Below are 21,449 nucleotides of genomic sequence, written 5' to 3' on the forward strand. Positions count from 1 at the left end.
TTAAGCTATCTAATCTTTACTTGCTCGACAGGGCTTTCCTAAAATGTTCTCAAAGGAACCTAACAGAATAGGATACCAAGGCATCTGCTCTCACTCAACGATGTTGGCCAGCCTACCCTATTGATAAAGACACCCTTTTTAGTCTTTGAAATCCTATCCTAGTCTCTCCCGAGATATAAGGGATTAGATTATACTATTCCTAGGTCGGTTCAAAGCCCCTTGAAAATACTATAACCCATTGCTTATGAGGATCTTGTCTTGCGGTTCTCTTGAATACCTACAAGTATTTTTAGCTTAGGTTTCTCCCGAATACCTAAACTTCATCTAAGAGACGGACATTTCCATGCCTCTGACAAGCCTAGATGGTGAAGCATTCATAAGCAAAGCAAATAAAAAACCAAGATGAACTTAAATATACCATTAAAATAAAGTCTAAACATCCATTAAACCAACCACCACCAAATAAGTTCATTCATGGTGGGGTTCGAAATATCCAAACACAAAGTCATGCAAATATTCGTTCCAATAACCCACAAATAAATATAAAAATAGTAGCAAAAAGGGAAGTGAGAAGTAGCCTTCGACGCGCCACCAGAGGTCTCCTCGGCCACTACGAATCACCTTAGCTCGCTAGTTCCTCTCGGCACCTAGCTCGCCACTCCTTAGAGCTTAATCAATGGAGGAAAACCCAAGGAAGAAGAAAAGGAAATAAAAATCTGATTTTTTATGCTCTGTGCGTGTGCCTCTTCACGTCTCCTCATCTCTCATTTGAGGTGTAATATATAATAAAATATCTAGGGGTAATGATGAGGTTGTTGGGTGCAAAATACCCCTCATACCCCTAGAATCACACAATGTGTGTGAACCTTATCCTCCAGGTGGCAGTGGTCCCATAGCAGCTCTGGCAGGTGGTTACAACAATCATTTCACGTGCAGAGCCAGCTGTCCTCGTACAGCTGTATCTTTTTGTCATTTTCTGTGCCAGAAATGACAAGGCATTTCAATCTGCTTCAGCAACGTGTGATGCCACACCATTACTTCCCATCTAGTCATTTTTTCTTGCTATTCCCTGCACACCACATACAAACTGCACATTTCCTTCAAGCAGCATCATTAAGAAATAAAATAGCACTACCACCACAAATGCAACTATATGCAACTACATGATCCTAAAATGCCTAAATGAGCTTTAAACAAACAATAACTTAAGTGAAAAGGCCTTAAAAGTAGCCTTTTTAGGAAGTTAACACACCCCCAAACTTAAGTTATTGCTTGTCCTCAAGCAATGAATAGTAGTTACATAAGCAAAATGTCATGGCAATGTTCAATAATAAGATAGTAGGACAAAATTGGATTTCAACCCTCAGAAAAAATAGGCTTCAACATGCTAGACTTATTAAGAATTCAAGTACTTTTCCCTAGATCAAGATCCTTTTGTGGTAATGTGTGTACGTGATTGTATCCAATCTATACTTAGCAAACTTAGACAATTTCTACTCAAGTCCTCTAGTTTTTGTCAAGGCATTTACTTATTCATTAAGCACATTTTCTTTACTCCTTTTTTTTAACTGCTGTTATGAAGGGAGTCAGCTCATCACACCTACTCTCCCATACTCTAGGTGAAAGGGAGCATACCTTCCACCCCGAGCTAGTTAAATAGAGTCATCCCGTGACTACTTTCATTCACTCATATGCACATGGCTTCCATTTATTAAAGAGAGTTCCAGGCAATGCCACGACACAGAGGAGTGTCCCTCTACAGCTATGCCTAAGCATTTATTCACAGTTTCATATATAAGGGAGTTATTTTTGATTTTTCTTTTAAGCACAATACCATATTTCAATGCCAAAACTAACTAGAGTTCCTTCATAAGAATTTTCCAAATTTTCTAAGTATAGAGAACATACAAATCGTGTAAAAGTTTTTCTCAAAGCATCGAGCCTTAGAGTAAGTTCTATCATTCTCAATAGTCATTTACATTCAGATTCTAGCCTAACAAGATCATCATCATCGGGTATCCTCAAAACATTCTATCTAACTATCCTACCATTTACTGATGCCATGGCATAATACTACGGTAATACTATCATGCATATGCCCTAGCAAGAACACTACATCCCTCAAACTTAAGGAAAACATTGTCCTCAATGTTTAAAGAGAACTAAATATAAACTAAATGCCATGCAATGAAATGCAAACTAAATGAAAATGAATGCAAGTGAGGTACCTTAATGTTTACGTGGTGGTGTTTCCTTGGAGGAGCTAGTAACTCCTCGCCTAGTATGCTTGCGAAGGGGTGCTGGACTGGATTATGAGGAAGTAGAGTAATAATGCACAATATTCTTACGTCCAGCCGTGTTCTTGATGCATCGACCACTACGTGGTGTAGGAACGGGACTGAGTGTTTCTTCGACATAGACAGTGGGCAGATATTCAGGGGTGTCAGAACGGTACTGATCAGGAGTCGGGTCATCAACTGGAGGATCTTCTTCATCTTGTTCGGGCTCTGGAGATGCCTCGGCATTGAATGCCAGCAGAATTTCTTCTGGGAAGCCAGGGAAATTCCGTTGACCGTGGGGAATAATTTCTTGAAACATCGATTCAACCACAACATCTCTATGCTTTATATACCCAAAGAAATTGCAGATATCACTGTGTAAAGCATGCAGATGAGTCTGAGTCTGCATCACAACTTCCTCGAGAGCAAGTAACTTTGCCTCAGCATTAGTTCCTCCATATTGCTCATGAATAGGGTCTTTAGACTTGGGATTTTCAATTCCTAATAGCAGTGGAAGTCTAGCCCTAGTAATGCCCGATAATCCAGGTAAAATTTCATCAAAAACATTTTCCTCAACCTTTTTCTTACGACACAAAGCAGTAATTAAGTTATGAAACACTAAAGCACTTGCCTTTTTACTCAAGCTGTCATGAACTTGCTGAACAATAATACGACCCACATTAATAGGACGGGATACCATTATCGAATGTAAAAGCAGTAAGCGAGAAAGTGATACCGTCGTATTGTGAGAAGTAGGCATGAGTTTGTGCTTAAGGAAGTGATTCCATAACTTAGCGCGCGGCTGAAGACGCTCTCTGTTGACCGAGTATCTACTTGTTTGGTGCCTATTCCACTCAGTGTTTTCGAAGAATAAGTCCTCAAAGATTTCATCGTAGGTGGTGCTATCGGCTTCATCCTCGAATTGGGCATGTCGGTCCACCACATCCTGCATATGATAATATCGATTAATCGCAGTGGGTGTAAAACGAATTTGTTTACATCGCACGAAAATGGCATGTTGGTTTGGCTTGGAAATATTTGCATAAAATTCCTTAACCAACGAGGCATTTACTGAAGCCGGATGGCATGCGAACTTCTTCCACTTGAGTGGCGCAACAATGTCCATTATGTCGGGTCCCAAGCCACCATCGATCTCCTCGGTAAAAATAAAACCTAACTCAAAGAAGAGTTTTCGGTTCTTGAAGTTTTGGAACCGAGCCTTGGCCTCCTCGTTTTCAAACTGTTAGAACTTGGAACCTTAGGGTGCAGCCGGTCTTGTGTGCATCATTTTCAACAGTTGTGAAGTAAGAAAAATGGAAAAGAAAGTAGCTTTCAAAAGCTTTGTAGAGTTTCAGCTATGGAGAGAAGAGTGAAGAAGATAAAGAATATGAGAGATAATAAGTAAATGTTAAAAATAAAATAGAAAAGTTAAGGAAGAAAGAGAAAAGAAAAAGTTAAAAATTTGAGAGGGAAAAGGGGTGATAGGAAGGTTAAGAAAGAAATTAGTGGGTGGGGGGTTATGCGTGTATGGGGAAGGAAAAACTACCAAAAGAAATGATGATGATGGGACAAAACTATGGAGAGAGAAAAGAAATGTCAGAAATAAAATAAATTAAAAAGAAACAAAATCAAAGAATATCTCTCCCATTAATGCCCTGTCCTTTCCTCCATTTGGGTAACCGCTCCCTGTACGGTTTGCAGCAATGTGATCCCTACAAATCATATCAAAAATTAATAAAAAAAAATAAAATTAAATGAAAGAAAAGCTTAAATTTTAAATTTTATTTATGCACAGACACAAATTCAATGCTGTGGCATCAAATTTTGGTTCTCCTCTTAGCACGCTTCAGCATCGTGCAAACGTAACACGTCCTTATTGTGTGGTGGTGGAACCCCATTGTAGGCTTTCAGACGCTGGCCATTGACCTTGAAGATCGTCCCATTGTCTATTCTCTTGATGTCAAAAGCTCCATGGGGGGTAAACATAATGCACCTCAAATGGCCCTGACCATCGAGATTTGAGTTTCCCAAGAAAGAGTTTAAGTATGGAGTTATAGAGTAAGACTTGTTGCCCCATATGAAAATGTCGTGGCATCAGTTTCTGGTCATGCCACTTCTTGGATTTCTCCTTGTAGATCCGAGCATTCTCATATGCTTGTGCTCTAAACTCTTCCATTTCATTAAGTTCCAGTAATCTTTGTTCCCTAGCTAGTTGAGCATCAAAATTCAATCGCTTGATGGCCCAATATGCCTTATGCTCGAGTTCAACCAGGAGATGACAAGCTTTACCATACACTAGCTTGAATGGTGACATTCCCAAGGGAGTTTTGAACGCTGTTCTGTACGCCCAAAGTGCTTCATCCAACTTTGGCGACCAATCCTTACGCCTTGGGTTCACCACTTTCTCTAAAATCTGCTTGATCTCTCGATTGGATATCTCTGCTTGGCCATTTGTATGCGGATGATATGTCGTTCTAATCTTGTGTCGAACTCCATATCTCTTCAATGCCTTGGCAATCAACTTGTTATCAAAGTGGGTTCCTTCGTCACTAATAATAGCACGAGGTACTCCAAACCGAGTGAAGATATACTTGTGCAAAAACTTGAGTACGGTCTTGGAGTCATTCCTTGATGTTGCTATTGCTTCCACCCACTTTGACACATAATCCACAGCAAGATATATAATTTTACTTCAGAAGATGGGAATGGTCCCATGAAATCGATGCCCCACACATCAAACAACTCTATCTCCAAGATATTTTATAGCAGCATCTCATTTCGTCTGGAGATGTTTCCAGTCCGTTAGCATCGATCACAAGCTTTGTAAAATGCTTGGGCATCTTTAAACAGAGTTGGCCAGTAAAAACCTGATTGCAGGACCTTAGCAGCAGTCCTTGCTCCACCAAAATGACCTCTACTTGGGGCCAAATGACAATGGTAAAAAATGTCGCGCTGTTCCTCTTCAGGTACACATCGTCTAATGAGCTGATCGACACAATGCTTGAACAAATATGGCTCATCCTAAAAATAGTGCCTTGTATCGTGCTTGAACTTCTTTTTAGCCTGACTATCTAAATCAAAAGGCAGAATTCCACTAACAAGAAAATTAACAAGGTCAGCGTACCATGGAATTACCGCGGCATATAAAAGTTTCTCATCAGGAAATTCCTCTTGGATATGTACAGTGTCATGACATTCAGAATTGTTCTCTAGCCTAGATAAGTGATCAGCAACTTGATTTTTAGTTCCTTTTCTATCTACCACCTCTAAGTTAAATTCTTGCAAAAGTAAGATCCACCTAATAAGTCTAGGATTGGCATCCTTTTTGTTCACTAAGTATTTTATAGCCGAATGATCAGTGTGAACAATAACTCTTGTGCCTATTAGGTAAGGTCTAAATTTATCAAAAGCAAATATCACGTCAAGTAATTCTTTCTCAGTGGTGGTGTAGTTTAATTGTGCTTCATTTAAAGTGCGGCTAGAGTAATAAATAACATGAAAAATTTTACCTCGGCGTTGCCGCAAAACAACTCCTATGGCATAATCGCTTGCATCACACATCAGCTCAAATGGTGATGTCCAATTGAGAGGAACTACAATGGGTGCCGAGATCAATTGTCTTTTCAACTCAGTAAATGCGCCGAGGCATAACTCGTCAAACACAAAGGGTTGGTTTTGTTGAAGCAATGTGCACAAGGGCTTAGAAATCTTGGAGAAGCCTTTGATAAACCTTCTATAGAATCTAGCATGTCCAAGAAAACTTCTTATCCCCTTGACCGAAGTTGGTGGTGACAAATTTTCAATCACTTCAATCTTCGCCTTGTCCACCTCAATACCCTTGTGTGAAATTTTGTGGCCTAATACAATGCCTTCAGTCACCATGAAGTGACATTTCTACCAATTTAAGACCAACTCAGCCTCTTCGCATCTTTTGAGAACTTTTGCTAGATTGCCGAGGCATCGTTCAAAATCGTCCCCACAAACAGAAAAGTCGTCCATGAAGATCTCCAGAAAATCCTCAACCATGTCTGAAAATATAGCTTACATACAGCGCTGAAATGTTACCGGGGCATTACAAAGTCCAAAAGGCATCCTCTTAAAGGCAAAAGTGCCATAGGGACAAGTGAATGTAGTCTTTTCTTGGTCCTCTGGTGCGATGGTAATTTGATTGTACCCCGAGTACCCATCCAAAAAGCAATAGAATGCTTTGTCGGCCAATCGATCCAACATTTGGTCGATGAAAGGTAGAGGAAAATGGTCATTCTTTGTAGCTTTTTGAGCTTTCTATAGTCCATGCATATCCTCCATCCGGTACCAGTGCGAGTGGGTAATAGCTCATTATCCTCATTAGTAACCACAGTCGTGCCTCCTTTCTTCGGAACACACTGGACAGGGCTTACCCATGAGCTATTGGAGATAGGGTAAATCACTCCAGCATCAAACCATTTTATAATTTCTTTCATCACCACTTGCTTCATAACAGGGTTGAGTCTTCTTTGTGGTTCTATTGAATTGACGTGGCAATCTTCAAGTAGAATCTTGTGCATGCAGATCGTGGGACTAATGTCTTTCAAGTCGGCCATAGTCCAACCAATTGCTTTCTTATGCTGCATCAAAACACTTAACAAACTTTGCTCTTGATTAGCAGTAAGGTTAGCGGAAATAATCACCGGTAAAGTCTCATCGCTACCTAAGTAAACATATTTAAGATGCCCTGGCAAAGTCTTAAGCTCTAAAGTTGGTGCATGCAATAATGAAGGCTTAGGAGGAATAAATTCATCAAAATTCAGAGGTTCAAAATTCATACCTGATCTAACTTGTAGTAAGCTAGATTGCTCCTCCAAAATTGGAAAGTCGTCGGACTCCACTAAGCTTTCATCATCCACCAAATATTCCTTTTCTGCTAGCTGAATGAAATTGTTCTAGAAAAGATGTTCAGTTTCTTCTTCAATCACTGAGTTCAATTCAGAAATGCCTTGGCATTCTCATTGTCATCAACATATTTGAGCTTTCGAAACACATTGACAGTCACACACTGATCAACCACCTCATGGTGAGTTCACATTTTTCACAGTCTTTCAATATACATCCAGTGGCTAGGAAAGGTCTTCCCAGAATAATCTGTGCCTTGGCATCAACTTCGCAATCCAGAATTAAAAATTCGACTGGAAACACAAACTTATCCACCCTCACTATGACATCCTCGACTCTCCCTTCAGGTTTAACCGAGGTGGGTCTTGCATCTCCTATGCCAAGCTTCAAGAATATAGATTTTGGCATTAAGTTGACACTTGAGCCAATATCACACAGTGCCTTTCCAACGAAATTAGCTCCAATCGAACAAGGAATAATAAAGCTGCCCAGATCATTTTCTTTGGAGACAACTTTCTCGATGAAGAAAAAAATTCTGTTGCCGTGGCAACAATCTCTACTTTCTTCTTCTTGGTACATATTTCCTTCAGAAATTTGGCATACATCGGCATCTGTTCAATAGCTTCCAAGAGAGGTACATTGATATGGAGCTGATCAAGAATGTCCACGAACTTTTTGAACTAAACTTCATCATTATGCTTCTTCAATCTTTGCGGGAAGGGTGGTGGAGGTCTATCTTCCTTAACTGCAGTAGTAGGAATAGCTTTTGCCGTGGCATCAGAATCTGGTGCCTTAGTAGAATCCTCATGCTTGTCATTCTCAGAAATACTATCATCATGTAATTCAGCTTCACCACTTTCAGTAGTGGAAGTAGATTCATCATGTTGTGCCCCGCTAGCTTTAACTTGTTGATTGATTTGTGTTCCACTCCTAAGAGTTAACACATTGCAATGCTCCTTTTCATTCCCTTTAGTGACTTCAGTATCACTTGGTAATCGTCCTTGCTGACGCTCTTGCAATGCCGTAGCAATCTGACCAACTTGACCTTCCAAAGCTCTCAAAGACGAGCTATGGCTTTGAAGTAAGGCTCCTTGATTCTTAATTGAAGTAGAATGATCTTGCAGCATTGTCTTCGTAGTAGATATGAACTCTTGAATTATAGCTTCCAAGGAATTCATGCTTGCTGAAGTTGAAGCTCCTTTGTTAGTATTATGTCATGGCATAGACTTCTGGTAACTTTGAGGCTCATTGTGATTCTACTGCCGAGTAGAGTGATTAGCATTATGGGCCCCTTGATTTCCCCATGAGAAATTGGGGTGCTGGCGCCATCCAGCATTATAAGTGTTAGAGTAAAGATTATTGTTGCCTCGATTATAATTGCCTACAAAGTTGATGGACTCGTGATTGCGCGGGCATTCACTCTCATGATGATTGCCTTGGCATAACAGACATGCCAAGCTAGTTTCTTTCACTTCCTTCACCTCAGTAGAGCGTTGTAAGCTTTTCAGCATATTGGTGATAGTTGAGAGTTGAGCGGACACCGAATCCTTGGTATCTAACTCAAATACTCCAGGTGCTCTCCTCCCACTCCCAAGTCTTGAGGAAGGAAACTGATAATCATTGTTAGAAATTATGTCCAAGATAGCAATTCTGTCCAAGATAGCAAACGCCTCAGTAGGTGATTTATCTAGCAATGTCCCATTTTCCGAGGCATCAAGTAACATCCTCGTGGGTGCATTGACTCCATTATAGAATATGACTACTTGAGTCCAATTGTTAAAACCATGATTTGAACACTTTCGAAGAAAACTCTTGTAACGGTCCCAACACTCATATATGGATTCCTCGTCGCCCTGGCGAAAAGATGATATTTCATTCCTTAGCTGCGTATTCATGTTTGGTGGGTTGTACCTCAATAAGAAGCTCTTGCAAAGATCAGTCCATGATTCCATCGAACCGGCTGGTACACCACTCAACCAAGCCCTTGCTCGGTCACGCAATGAATACGGGAACAACTTTAACTTTAGAAAATCCTCATGTACTCCCTCTTGGCGAAAAGAATCACAAACTTCCAAAAAATTTCGAATGTGCTTCCTGGCATCTTCATTTGGCATACCCCCAAACTGCCTAATAGAATTTAACATGTTGAACATGACTGGTTTCAGCTCGAAATGTGCAACTTGAATTTTGGGTGCCACGATTCCAGGATTCAGATCATCCAGCATCGGATTTAAGTGATCACGAATAACGCGCGGCCTAACAGCATGATCAACATTGTCTAATGCCGCAACATTCTGATTTCCATCATCCTGACCAATGCTTTGGTTTCCAATCTGATACATGTTTCCTCTAGAGCGTTGAGCACGTCTCCTTTGTCTAAAGAGTCTTTCAATCTCAGGTTCTATCGGTTCCAAAGGCTCTTCAGAATTTCTTCTAGGCATACACTAAATAACCTGAAAAATAAAACAAAAATATAAAGTAAACTATACAAAAAAATAAAAATAAAAATACAAAAAAAAATAAAATGCTCTGGCAAAACTAAATAACTTCAGGATGCCAATCCCCGGCAACGGCGCCAAAAACTTGTTGCGTGTGTGAGTACTATAAAATATACGCAAATAATTTGCAAGTATACACAATCGCTCAAGTAATATAATGATGAGTGAGTATCGTCTCCACAGGGATTAGGTGAAATTACAAAAGTCTAACCAAAGCTAAGCAGTAATATATCTATGTATAGTAGTCTTTATATTGACAAATGTCATGGCAAATGAAAATGTGTATGAAGATGGATGCAGATGAATGGTTTGATGGTGTAGCAGATGGAAATGCAGTGGCAAGATAAGATGTTTAGTGCTGAAAATGGTGCAATGTCGAGGCAATGGAAGATGGTAAATAAACAGTAAATAGACATCAAATGAAATGAAAAGAAGATAATCCTCACGTGACAAGCTTCCAACGGAATGAATGGTAGGGATTGATCTAAGGATGCTAAACTTATCTCTCAGGAATATTTAAGCTATCTAATCTTTACTTGCTCGACAGGGCTTTCCTAAAATGTTCTCAAAGGAACCTAACAGAATAGGAGGCCAAGGCATCTGCTCTCACTCAACGATGTTGGCCAGCCTACCCTATTGATAAAGAAACCCTTTTTAGTCATTGAAATCCTATCCTAGTCTCTCCCGAGATCTAAGGGATTAGATATACTATTCCTAGGCCGGTTCAAAGCCCCTTGTAAATACTATAACCCATTGCTTATGAAGATCTTATCTTGCGGTTCTCTCGAATACTTACAAGTATTTTTAGCTTAGGTTTCTCCCGAATACCTAAACTTTATCTAAGAGTTGGACATTTCCATGCCTCTTACAAGCCTAGATGGTGAAGCATTCATAAGCAAAGCAAATAAAGAACCAAGATGAACTTAAATATACCATTAAAATAAAGTCTAAACATCCATTAAACCACCACCACCAAATAAGTTAGTTCATTGTGGGGTTCGAAATATCCAAACACAAAGTAATGTAAATATTCGTTCCAACAACCCACAAATAAATATAAAAATAGTAGCAAAAAGGGAAGTGAGAAGTAGCCTTCGACGCGCCACCAAAGGTCTCCTCGGCCACCACGAATCACCTTGCTCGCTAGTTCCTCTTGGCACCGAGCTCGCCACTCCTTAGAGCTTAATCAATGGAGGAAAACCCAAGGAAGAAGAAAAGGAAAAGGAAATAACAATCTGATTTTTCTACTCTGTGCGTGTGCCTCTTCACGTCCCTCTCATCTCTCATTTGAGGTGTAATATATAATACAAATATCTAGGGGTAATGATGAGGTTGTTGGGTGCAAAATACCCCTCATACCCCTAGAATCACATCTTGTGTGTGAACCTTATCCTCCAGGTGGCAGTGGTCCCATAGCAGCTCTGGCAGGCGGTTACAACAATCATTTCACGTGCAGAGCCAACTGTCCTCGTACAGCTGTATCTTTTTGTAGTTTTTTGCGCCAGAAATGCCAAGGCATTTCAATCTTCTTCAGCAACGTGTGATTCCACGACATTACTTCCCATCTAGTCCTTTTTCTTGCTATTCCCTGCACACCACATACAAACTGCACCTTTCCTTCAAGCAGCATCATTAAGAAATAAAATAGCACTACCACCACAAATGCAACTATATGCAACTACATGATCCTAAAATGCCTAAAATGAGCTTTTAAACAAACAATAACTTAAGTGAAAAAGGCCTTAAAAGTAGCATTTTTAGGAAGTTAACAGTAGGGGCGGAGGGCTATTGGGGCCCAAAGGGTCCCCAACCCCTGTTAAGCTTTTAATTTTTACCCTAGTTGGTGCCCAAAAAAAGTGTAGACATTATCTTTATAGTAAGAGGTAAATTCTTTATTCTTTCGACATAAAATAATTGTGATAGAACTATCGACTCCATCAGGGATGGACCTAGGGGAGAGGGTGGGGGCGATCGCCCCCTAAAAGTAAAAAATTACCATATATTTTAGATTTTTCTATTGAAATCTATTTTTGCCCCCTAAAATTTTACAATTTCGAGTTCGCCCCCTGAAATTTATAAGTTTAAATTTGCTCCTCGTAACTTAAAATCTTGCGTCCGTCCATGGACTTCATAACAAGATTAAGCTCATTCTATTGTGATTGTTCGAGATTTACTGAAGTGTTTAAATTCAATCAAGTGCCAACTTTACGAGGTAAGTAATTGAGCAATGCTTTATTTATTATTTTTGTAATTGAAATTGTTTGATCTTATATTTAATTTTAGTATTAGCTTAATTAATCAAATAATTATTAAGTTGAATTAAGAAAATAAAATCATAAATCTAATTCTCAAATTATTAGAAAACTATTGTTAACTTGAATGTTGATTTCTAAATTTAATTTTTGTTATTTTAATGAACTAATTTTATATAATTGTAGTTTTTCATGGGAAAAATCCAACAATTATTGAAAATATAACAATTGAAACTTCAATTGGTACATTTGTTGATGCTTCACCTCTGGTAGATAGACCTTCAAAGATAACTAAAAATTAAGAACCAAGTATCAACTCTAATTACTTGGAGCGAGATCCTGGAAAGCGCAAGCAAATATAAGAATATCCTTCTGAATAGAAAAGAAATACAATTTGGAGAGCTTATATTGCCGAGGGTCCATATCAACCAATACTCTCTGAATTTAAAAAAATGGACATGTTTCTCACCCTCGTCGATTTTAAGCTTCCTGATACAAAAAAAATCTTTCATGGTTTGAATATTCTCCTGAAAAAGATACTACCTTTTGTTTTACTTGCTTTATTTTTAACAAGTCATATAGTCATCCATCATACAAGGCTTTCACTATGAATGGGTTCCGAAATTGGAAGAAAGTAAATAATAAAGTTGTTCTTTTAAGATGCATGTAAGTTCAGAAACTAATTCACCTCATAAAATTCTTGAGCAGAAATATTAAAGGATTTCTTAACTAGTCTAGACACTATCCACAAGTGTTGTATAACCAACAACCATTATAAATAGATAATAATAGGCTTAGACTTGAAGCCTCTATAGATGCATTGTGTTGGATAGCTTTACAAGGACTACTAATGAGATGTCATGACGAGAGCAAATCTTTATCTAATCAAGGAAATTTGCTTGAACATGTGAAACAATTAGACTCTTATAATAAATATGTTGAAAAAATCATACTAGAAAATATTCCAAAAAATAATTCTTGCACTTTACTTGAGATACAAAATGAGATTTTACATATTCTGGCAGAGAAAATAAAGGGAACAATTCATGAAGAAATCAGTGAAGAAAAATTGGTTATTATTGATGATGTAGAGGATGTATCAAGAAAGCAACAAATGACTATTATTTTGTAGTATGTTGATAATCTTGATCTAGCGAAGGAACATTTTTTTAGTATTATTCATGCCCCTAGTACTCTAGCAGTGACTTTGAAAGAAGAAATATGTTTTATTCTTTCTCGTTATTGATTTGGCATAAAGAATATTCGAGGCCAAGGTTATTGGTGCAAGTAACATGCGGGGAAAGTGGAATTGCAAGCATTAGTTAGCAATGAGTGTCCTTTTGCTTACTATCTGCATTGTTTTGTCCATCGTTACAGTTGACACTGGTTGAATCAAACAAGTAATTTGTAGAGAGTAGGTGATACTCGATGGGTTCTTACTTTAAATCAATTTCAAGTTTGATAAAAATATTCAGTGCCGCTTATGTTGTTCTATGTAAACTCATTGACAAAGGAAGTACATATTCTGGATGTGAAGAAGCGACGACAATTTTGCATCTCATGAAGAAAATATTAAAAATCACTTATTCATTTTCTCAATCATTACAATGGAAATCTCAGGATATTTTGAACTCAACATATTGTTGAGAGTTCAAATATACTTTTATAGAAATTTAGAGATGTTGAATGAAATTCTCTTCTTATGGAGGTTACCTCATTTTGTGAAAGTCGTAACATAGACATCCCATATATGAGTTCTATTTATAGAGAAAGAGGAGGCTATTCTCATCATTAACAAGATAATTTTACAGTTGACCGTCATTATCGAGTAAATTTTTGTTGTTGTTGCAGTTGATGCTCAAGTACAAGAGTTAAACAGTAGATTTAATGAGAAGTTAATAGAGTTATTAACTATTGGTTGTGCTTAGCCAAGAGACGGTAACAAATTTTCCAAGGTTCAAGACATTTGCAATCTTGTGAATAAGTTTTATCCTGAAGATTTCACGGAAGTTGAAAAGAATGACTTAAGAATAAAATTATGTCATTATGAGGTGGAGTTATCTTGGAATTCAAGTCTAAGAAAATTGTTGACAATCTCTAACTTAAGTCCATGGTTGGTGGATACTGGGAAAGCAAACACTTATCCATATATATTTCGACTGATAAAACTTCTACTGAATGGAGGATAAATTTTTTTAAAGTTGCATGTTTATCAACATGGAAAGAGATATTGTAAAGAGTTGTAGTACAACATCACTCGTGGATGCATTTCGAGATTTGAAGTAGCGACGTGCTTTATTATGATTATATGATAGTCATGTCTTTGACACCTTTTAAATTCAAATCTTCTTTTATTATTTACTTTAATTTTTTTTTAAATTTTTTACTTGTTATTTCATAGAAATGACAGAACTATGCATATTTGATGTCGATACTTTTTAAAATAAATAAATAATAAAGATAAAATTATGTATAAAATTTAAAGCTATTAAAAAGATCTGACCTCTATTAGAATTAAATTCTGGCTCCGTCCCTAAATGATTGAAAGTCTTTCAAATATATACTACCTTGTATTCCCCTTAGATTAATTAAAAAAATACTCGACGCTAATTTTTTTAAAGAATAAGAAACTAGACTGAAAAAGTTATTAGAAACAATTGAAGCACCCTATGCGAAGTACATGAAACAAACAATTGTATATATTATGATGAAGCAGTGGGTTCACGTATATGTGGGGTGTTGCGACATAGTGGGGAATGGTCCTTAGTTTGTCATTAGCTTGGTATTCACAAAGACAAATGGAGCAAGTGATATCACCGGGCCTTTGGCTTTCACCAAACACAGTTATTGGGTAAGCCTCGATATTTGCTCCGTCAAGCCCTTTGTCTAATCCACTTAAGTCCACAACCGGAACGGAGATTCCCTTGTTATGGTGTTGCTGATGATTGTAAAAATCGGTGGCCTTCATTCGGGGATGACATATAAGCCCTAGGATACATAAGAGAGGTATTGCCACTCCACAAATTATACCCAATTTAGCACTTGTTGAGATTCCTATAAAAATGGAATTTGAAAAACATGAAAAACAAAATAATTAAATAACATCAGCATGATATGTTGATTGGAACAATTTGATCTCGTAAGTTGATAGTAATTCACTTATTCTGATTTTGTGAAAGTTATAATTAGTAAAATAACTACTCTTGACCGGTGTTTTGACGAAAAAAAGTAGAGAGAGGCCCCTATAAAGTTTATTTGATGGATTTTTATGTAGACCCTTTAACGGATAACATCAAGTTTAGAATCGTCTTTCTTGTTAATAAACTGATAAATTATACAAATATGATTGTCAATTATCAAATTTGATTTTATCAAAAGATCACATTAAAAATAAGGTATGAACTTCAAAAAGTGATCCTAACATGAAAAATAAAATATTTAAATAATATCGCATTGTATGAATATGTTGATTGAAATAATTTGATCGCGGCATTTGTTGTTGATTCACACAGTCTGATTTGAACGTAAAGTTATAACTGATAAAATAATGATTGTTGACCAATATTTTCTATGTGAGAGATGAAAGCCAAAGAAGATAGGATCATAGGAGTATAGGAGATACAAGTGGAGAGAGAGGTCCATATCAGGTTTTTCTTATGTACTTTTGTGTTAATCATTTGACGTACGGTTAGTGTCAGGTCTACAATCATCAAACCTTTTTATAGACTGGTAGACTATATAAATATAATTGTTAAATTTCGTTTTGTCAACGAGCACGTTAAAAGACTAAAGAATATAGGGCAATTCTAAGGGAGGACGTACGGTTTCCAAATATTGTGGTATCTCAGGGGAACTTCTGGAGACTCGGCTCGAAGGGAAAAATTTTCTAACATTTTTATTGACGAAAATTTAACAGTCTTTGGAGAGATTTTTCCGAATATATAAAGTAATAAAAATGTATAAAAATATGTATAACAAATTATATGAAATTATACTAAAATGGAACATACCAGAGTTAAAACCATCGGAGCAGCGGATATCCAGACCCGTATCAGTCTTGAACATGCAAGTCCCACCGTCGAGTTCACATGACATGCTGTTGGGTTCATTCCATATCAATCCCAATCTCATACCATAATAGGTATTAGGAAGTGAGCATAACAGAAAGTATACACAGGAAAGAATGCCTTATTATTCATCTCAGCTGGTACATTACATTTATAAGAGAAGGTTAGGCTCTCATCAGCTGCCATTAACCGTCTAACAAACTAACAGTCTTAGCTAACCAACATAACAGACTAACTGCCTCCTCATGCACGTGCTGCATTGATAGCAGTCTAACATTCCCCTTACTCTTCATTTTCTCCTCTTGACAGCAACCTAACATTCCCTCTACTTCTTCTTCTTCTGTTCTTCAGACCTTGAACACACTATTATAGCAAGCTCTAAAAAAACTAATTACAACTAATTTCTAACATTCAACCTTCTTGATGAAAAGATGAACATTTGAATCGAAAGTGCTGATACTTCCTTTCGTTCACTTGAATCGAAAGTATCGATGCTTCCTTTCGTTCTTCTTGAATCGAAAGTGCCGATGCTTCCTTCCATTCACTTGAATCGAAAGTGTTGATGTTTCCTTTCGTTCTTCTTATTCACCTTCATCTATTTCTTCTTAATCCTCTTATACAAAGATCCTTGACATACTTTTTTTTAATCAAGAGTTTCAGAATAGTAACCGCTAGATATCACGAAAAGGAGAAAAAAATTAATACTACGCTACACCATTTACCCATCAGGAAAATTCCATTGCCCTTCTAATTATACAAGACCAGAAAAGAGGATCCAGAGGAAGTGTCTTCCGATTTCAGCATCAATTCTAAGCGGATGGCGTTCCAAATTGGTTGCGGAGATCATCAATTCCTTTCTCAAATGACTTTGAAAGTTTAGAAATGAAAGTTTTGCAAACACGAGATGTAGTGGCTTCAAGAGCATCATAAAGCTCATTGACTTGTGTGATAAGAGACCTTATGCCCTTTTCTTCTTTGCGTATTGCCCTGAGCTTACAATGGAGGCTCATCAGAGTCATAGTGGATCGGTTAGCAAAAAACTTGAGAACCGTACGCAAAACTGATGCTACCAGTTCAGCACCTACAAACGGAGAAAGGAGATGCGAACTAATCGTGGAAAGGAGCCAATAAGCAAGGGCAATACCTTGTGCTACAAAAATTTCATGATCTTTATTCAAGATCTGATTTCCTGGTTCATCAAGAACAGTTTTCGGTTGTGGTTGAACGTCTCCGGTGAGAAATCACTCTAACCGACTTGTTTCCAGAGAAGGAAGTTAATCTCATCAAGCGCTATATTCACATTCTTGTTGGTGAAGATTTTTCCAGATCTTGAAAACTCCATATAGTGCTCTGATCAGCACAACCGTTATTCATTAAGATGATGAGGAAAAACAGATCTATAGATAGCAGCAGGAAAACAAGAAAAACATATACTCCATATTAGAGTATCTAGAATGCTAATGTGTGCATGGAGTGTGGTTTGCTGATGTGTGTGTGAGTTGTTAGGATTGTTAGTGTTGTTAAAAGTGTATGGAAAGTTTGTAATGAATGCTGTTAGAGGTTGCAGTTAGTTGTGATGTTGAGTGAGCTTGAAGTAAATAAGATCCCTATATAAGCTAGTGATGTAGTTGCAGAAATATAACAATAAAACAATTATAGTCATTGCTTCATATTCAGTTTTCAACATGGTATCTTTCGCCAAAGTCCTGGGAATTTTGGTTTCACGCTTCTAAACTTTCTTTCTATCTGGTTCTTTACTCATGGAGTATAATGGGTCTAGTAAGCAAACTGTTGATTCAGTTACCATGGATTCTACAACTTCCCGTTTGTTCCTTTAATTTATACAACTTCATGGCTGAAACCGCCGCTAACTCCGTCACTTCAACCGTCACCTCCACCAAGGCACCAACGCCTCAAGCAACCAAAAAGATCACTGAGGCGCCTGTTCGATGGGCCGATTTGGAAGATGATGCTCCAGAAGAACCTAGCGCTTCCTCAACATCGGAGAAAAAAAGTGCGGCGGAGTTGGGAGTTGAAAACCTAACAATCGACAAGAATAAAAAGATCAACAAGTTCCTCGGTGAACCCTAGGACTCCACCATCAAAGCCGTTACATCAGGCGATACATCGTACACATCAGGTTCTCTTGTTCTTTGTCAGATGAGTTCTCACTGCTAGATTCTCTTGTTCTCTGCCACATTTAGTGAGACTGTAAAGAATTTTGTATCAAAGATCGTTAAGAGAGATCATAATAAAAAAATTTCAAGAAGGAAGAACTATCATTGGAGTCGGTGAAGTAGTACAAGGTGAATGTTCCAGATGAACTTTCCAAGGTTATGGTGATCAAAGAGAGGATTTTTGAATTTGGAGAACGCCTAGGGCAGACAATAATACTTGTACGCATAAGGAACAGTGCTAGTACATTGCATAGATCACTTGTTGAGCTTGATTATGATGTTACCACAATTCAAGGTGCTCTCAATCAAGCTGACCGAGACAAGATAATCAAAGAGTTTAAAGATGGTTTGACTCATGTCCTCTTTTCAACGGATCTTCTTGCCTGGCGTTTTGATTAGTAACTATGATCTTCCTGTGAAACATGACAACCGTATGGAACCTGGTTGTGAGGTTTACTTGCATAGAATTGGTAGAGCAAGGCATTTCGGCCGCAAGGGAGCTGTGTTCAACTTACTCTGTGGTGATGCGGACCAAATGTTTCAATGATGTGCTGGTGACTGGTTTGTTTCACATTGTTGTTATAGAATAGATTTTTTTAGAATTTTTTGTTAAATGTTGATTCACATCAAAAGTTTGCATCGATTCGAGTCGAACAGAAGGAAGCATCGACACTTTCGATTCAAGTCGAACGGAAGGAAGCATCACACTTCCGATTCCACTAGAACGAATGGTTTACTAAATCATTGTCCAAATCATTGTTTGAGCAATTTCGACCCAAAGTGCAGGTTCTCATTTGCTCAAGGAGAAGGAAAAGAGTAAGGAGAATATTAGAGTATCTAGAATGCTAATGTGTGCATGGAGTGTGGTTTGCTGATGTGTGTGTGAGTTGTTAGGATGTGTGTGTGAGTTGTTAGGATTGTTAGTGTTGTTAAGAGTGTATGGAAAGTTTGTTATGAATGTTGTTAGAGGATACAGTTAGTTGTGAGGTTGAGTAAACTTGAAGTAAATAAGATCCCTATATAAGCTAGTGATGTAGTTGCAGAAATATAATAATAAAACGGTTATAGTCATTGCTTCATATTCAGTTTTCAACAATAGGGATCCCAATCCGGGACTAAAACCCTACCTATCTGCCTACACGACCACAACAATGGCCGGTACATATCAAGACTGTTCACCGGAATAGCCACCACCAGGAACATTTCACCGCTAAGACATGAAATACATTGCTTCTGGAAGTTGCTCCGATATTGCAGCGTTCGAGCAGAAACGCATAGCTTTCAAGGTATTGAGGCTCAAAAGGAGTGTCGGACAGGTTAAGACCGTTGAGAAGGCGTCTCGGGGTGCAATGATCAGGATCATTGATCCATATCCTTTGATAAAAGTAATCGACGTCTTCAACTGGGAATTCACCGGCAAAGGGAAGGCTGAGCATTGCTTTACTTTGGTTTTTGCATGAGAGGTTGAACCGGGTATAGCCGCAGCGGTCGGGTTGGCTGTTGAGTCGAAAAGGGAACCGAACCCATTGATCCCCACAAGATTCTCGGCAGATACCAGCACTTGTTGATGGTTGAATCCAGAGAAAAACCATGGACAAGACTGTGAATAAGAAGATTTTAAAGAGAGCCATCTGCGCTAGAGTTGAAGCCATTTACGGAAATTTTGTTTTGCTTTATAAGCTTTAGTGAATATGATTACAAACAGAAACGTTAAAAGAATTTAATAATTAATTAAATATGATGCAAAGAAAATGAGACAATGGACAAAAAAAAGAGTTCAAACATGTCCTTTTTATGCTTGAAGGGCACTCAAAAGGCCAAACAATATAGTAATAACAATAATAATAATAAAGGTAAATGACATAGAAGTCAATAAATTATATGATCGTTTTCTTTGTAGGGAAAAATTAGGTATGGGGTGACTCTCCAATCTAGGGTCATGATATAGGTAAAATTCAACTGAGATTTATATAAGATTTTACAGATTGTTTATCAAGAGTGACCATGTTAGGATTTGAACTTGACATTACAAGCTTAATTTCTTAAATCTCAACCACGTGTATCAACACTTGTTGGCTGACAGATTTATTTTAATCAAGTTATTAAAGTTTAATTTGGAAGTTTTAATTTGATCTCAATCAAGTTATCATCCTTTAACTATTAATAGAATTATTGTTGTAATAGTTAAATAAATTAATATAATAACATATTTAATCTTCATTAGTTACATATTCAATCAATTTAATCTTAAATCAAAATAATCACCATCTTATCAATTCAGTCCACATATTATTTCTTATTTTTTTCTCTTAAAAATCCTTAAATCTTTTCCGAACACAAAAAATCCAAAAAAAAAATCATAAGATCTTCCTCATTGCCACTAAAGGATGAAAGTAAATTAATCCAAAAGTAAATTTGAAATGGTTAATTATAGGATGAAATTCTTCTAAAACATTATTCATGATTATTATAGGAGTAATTGACGTTGTATATGCTTTTAAACTTGTGTTTGGTTGTATGCATAATACATAGAGCTATACATATTTACGGAAACATGTGTACATATATGTTTGCCTATGTTATGTTTTAGTGACCCTTATATTATGTTTGGGTGAGTTATGAAATGTATTTTTATTAAATTCCATTTATAAATACCATTTTGTAATAATTTGTTCATGGGAATAATTTGACATTTTCTAAAACTTTTAATATTAATAAATAGGATAAAGTACACAAATGGTCACCGACTAGATAGTATTATTTATTAAGTCCCTCAACTATTAAAGTTACAAATGGTCCTCTAATTATAGACAGTTGGTTTGTTGAGTCCCTCGACTATTAAAAGTTACAAAATGGTCACCGACTATTTATTATATTCCAAAACTCGTCATTTTCATTAAAAATTGACAGTATTCTTAGGCGAACATTAACTTGCTGACAGTAATATGATAAATTTGATCTCAGAATCTTAAATGACTATCATATTTGAGTCATCATATTAACGTCCAACTTAAACAACCGCCAATTTTTAATAGAAAGAATGAGTTTGGAACATAACGAATAATTGGGTGACCATTTAGTAACTTTTAATAGTCGAGAGACTCAACAAAACAACACTCTATAGTCAAATGATCATTTTATAACTTTTAATAGTCGAGAGATTTAATAAAATACTATTCTATAATTAGGGGACAGTTTGTGTACTCTATCCTAATAAATATCAAATTTTCTTGTAATGACTATAACACCTGTATAATACAAGTTATATACATGACTCGAAAAAGTGAATATATATATATGTTTA

At 37.1% G+C, this 21,449-nt stretch overlaps 1 pseudogene; it reads right to left on the minus strand.

Annotated features, from left to right (window-relative positions):
* Window positions 1–2,310: 2,310 nt before the first annotated feature.
* LOC120163598 lies at window positions 2,311–19,776 on the minus strand (annotated as a pseudogene).
* Window positions 19,777–21,449: the final 1,673 nt, after the last annotated feature.

This window comes from Hibiscus syriacus, unplaced genomic scaffold (assembly GCF_006381635.1).
Source record: "Hibiscus syriacus cultivar Baekdansim isolate YM2019G1 unplaced genomic scaffold, ASM638163v2 tig00111466_pilon, whole genome shotgun sequence".
Classification (NCBI taxonomy): Eukaryota; Viridiplantae; Streptophyta; class Magnoliopsida; order Malvales; family Malvaceae; genus Hibiscus; species Hibiscus syriacus.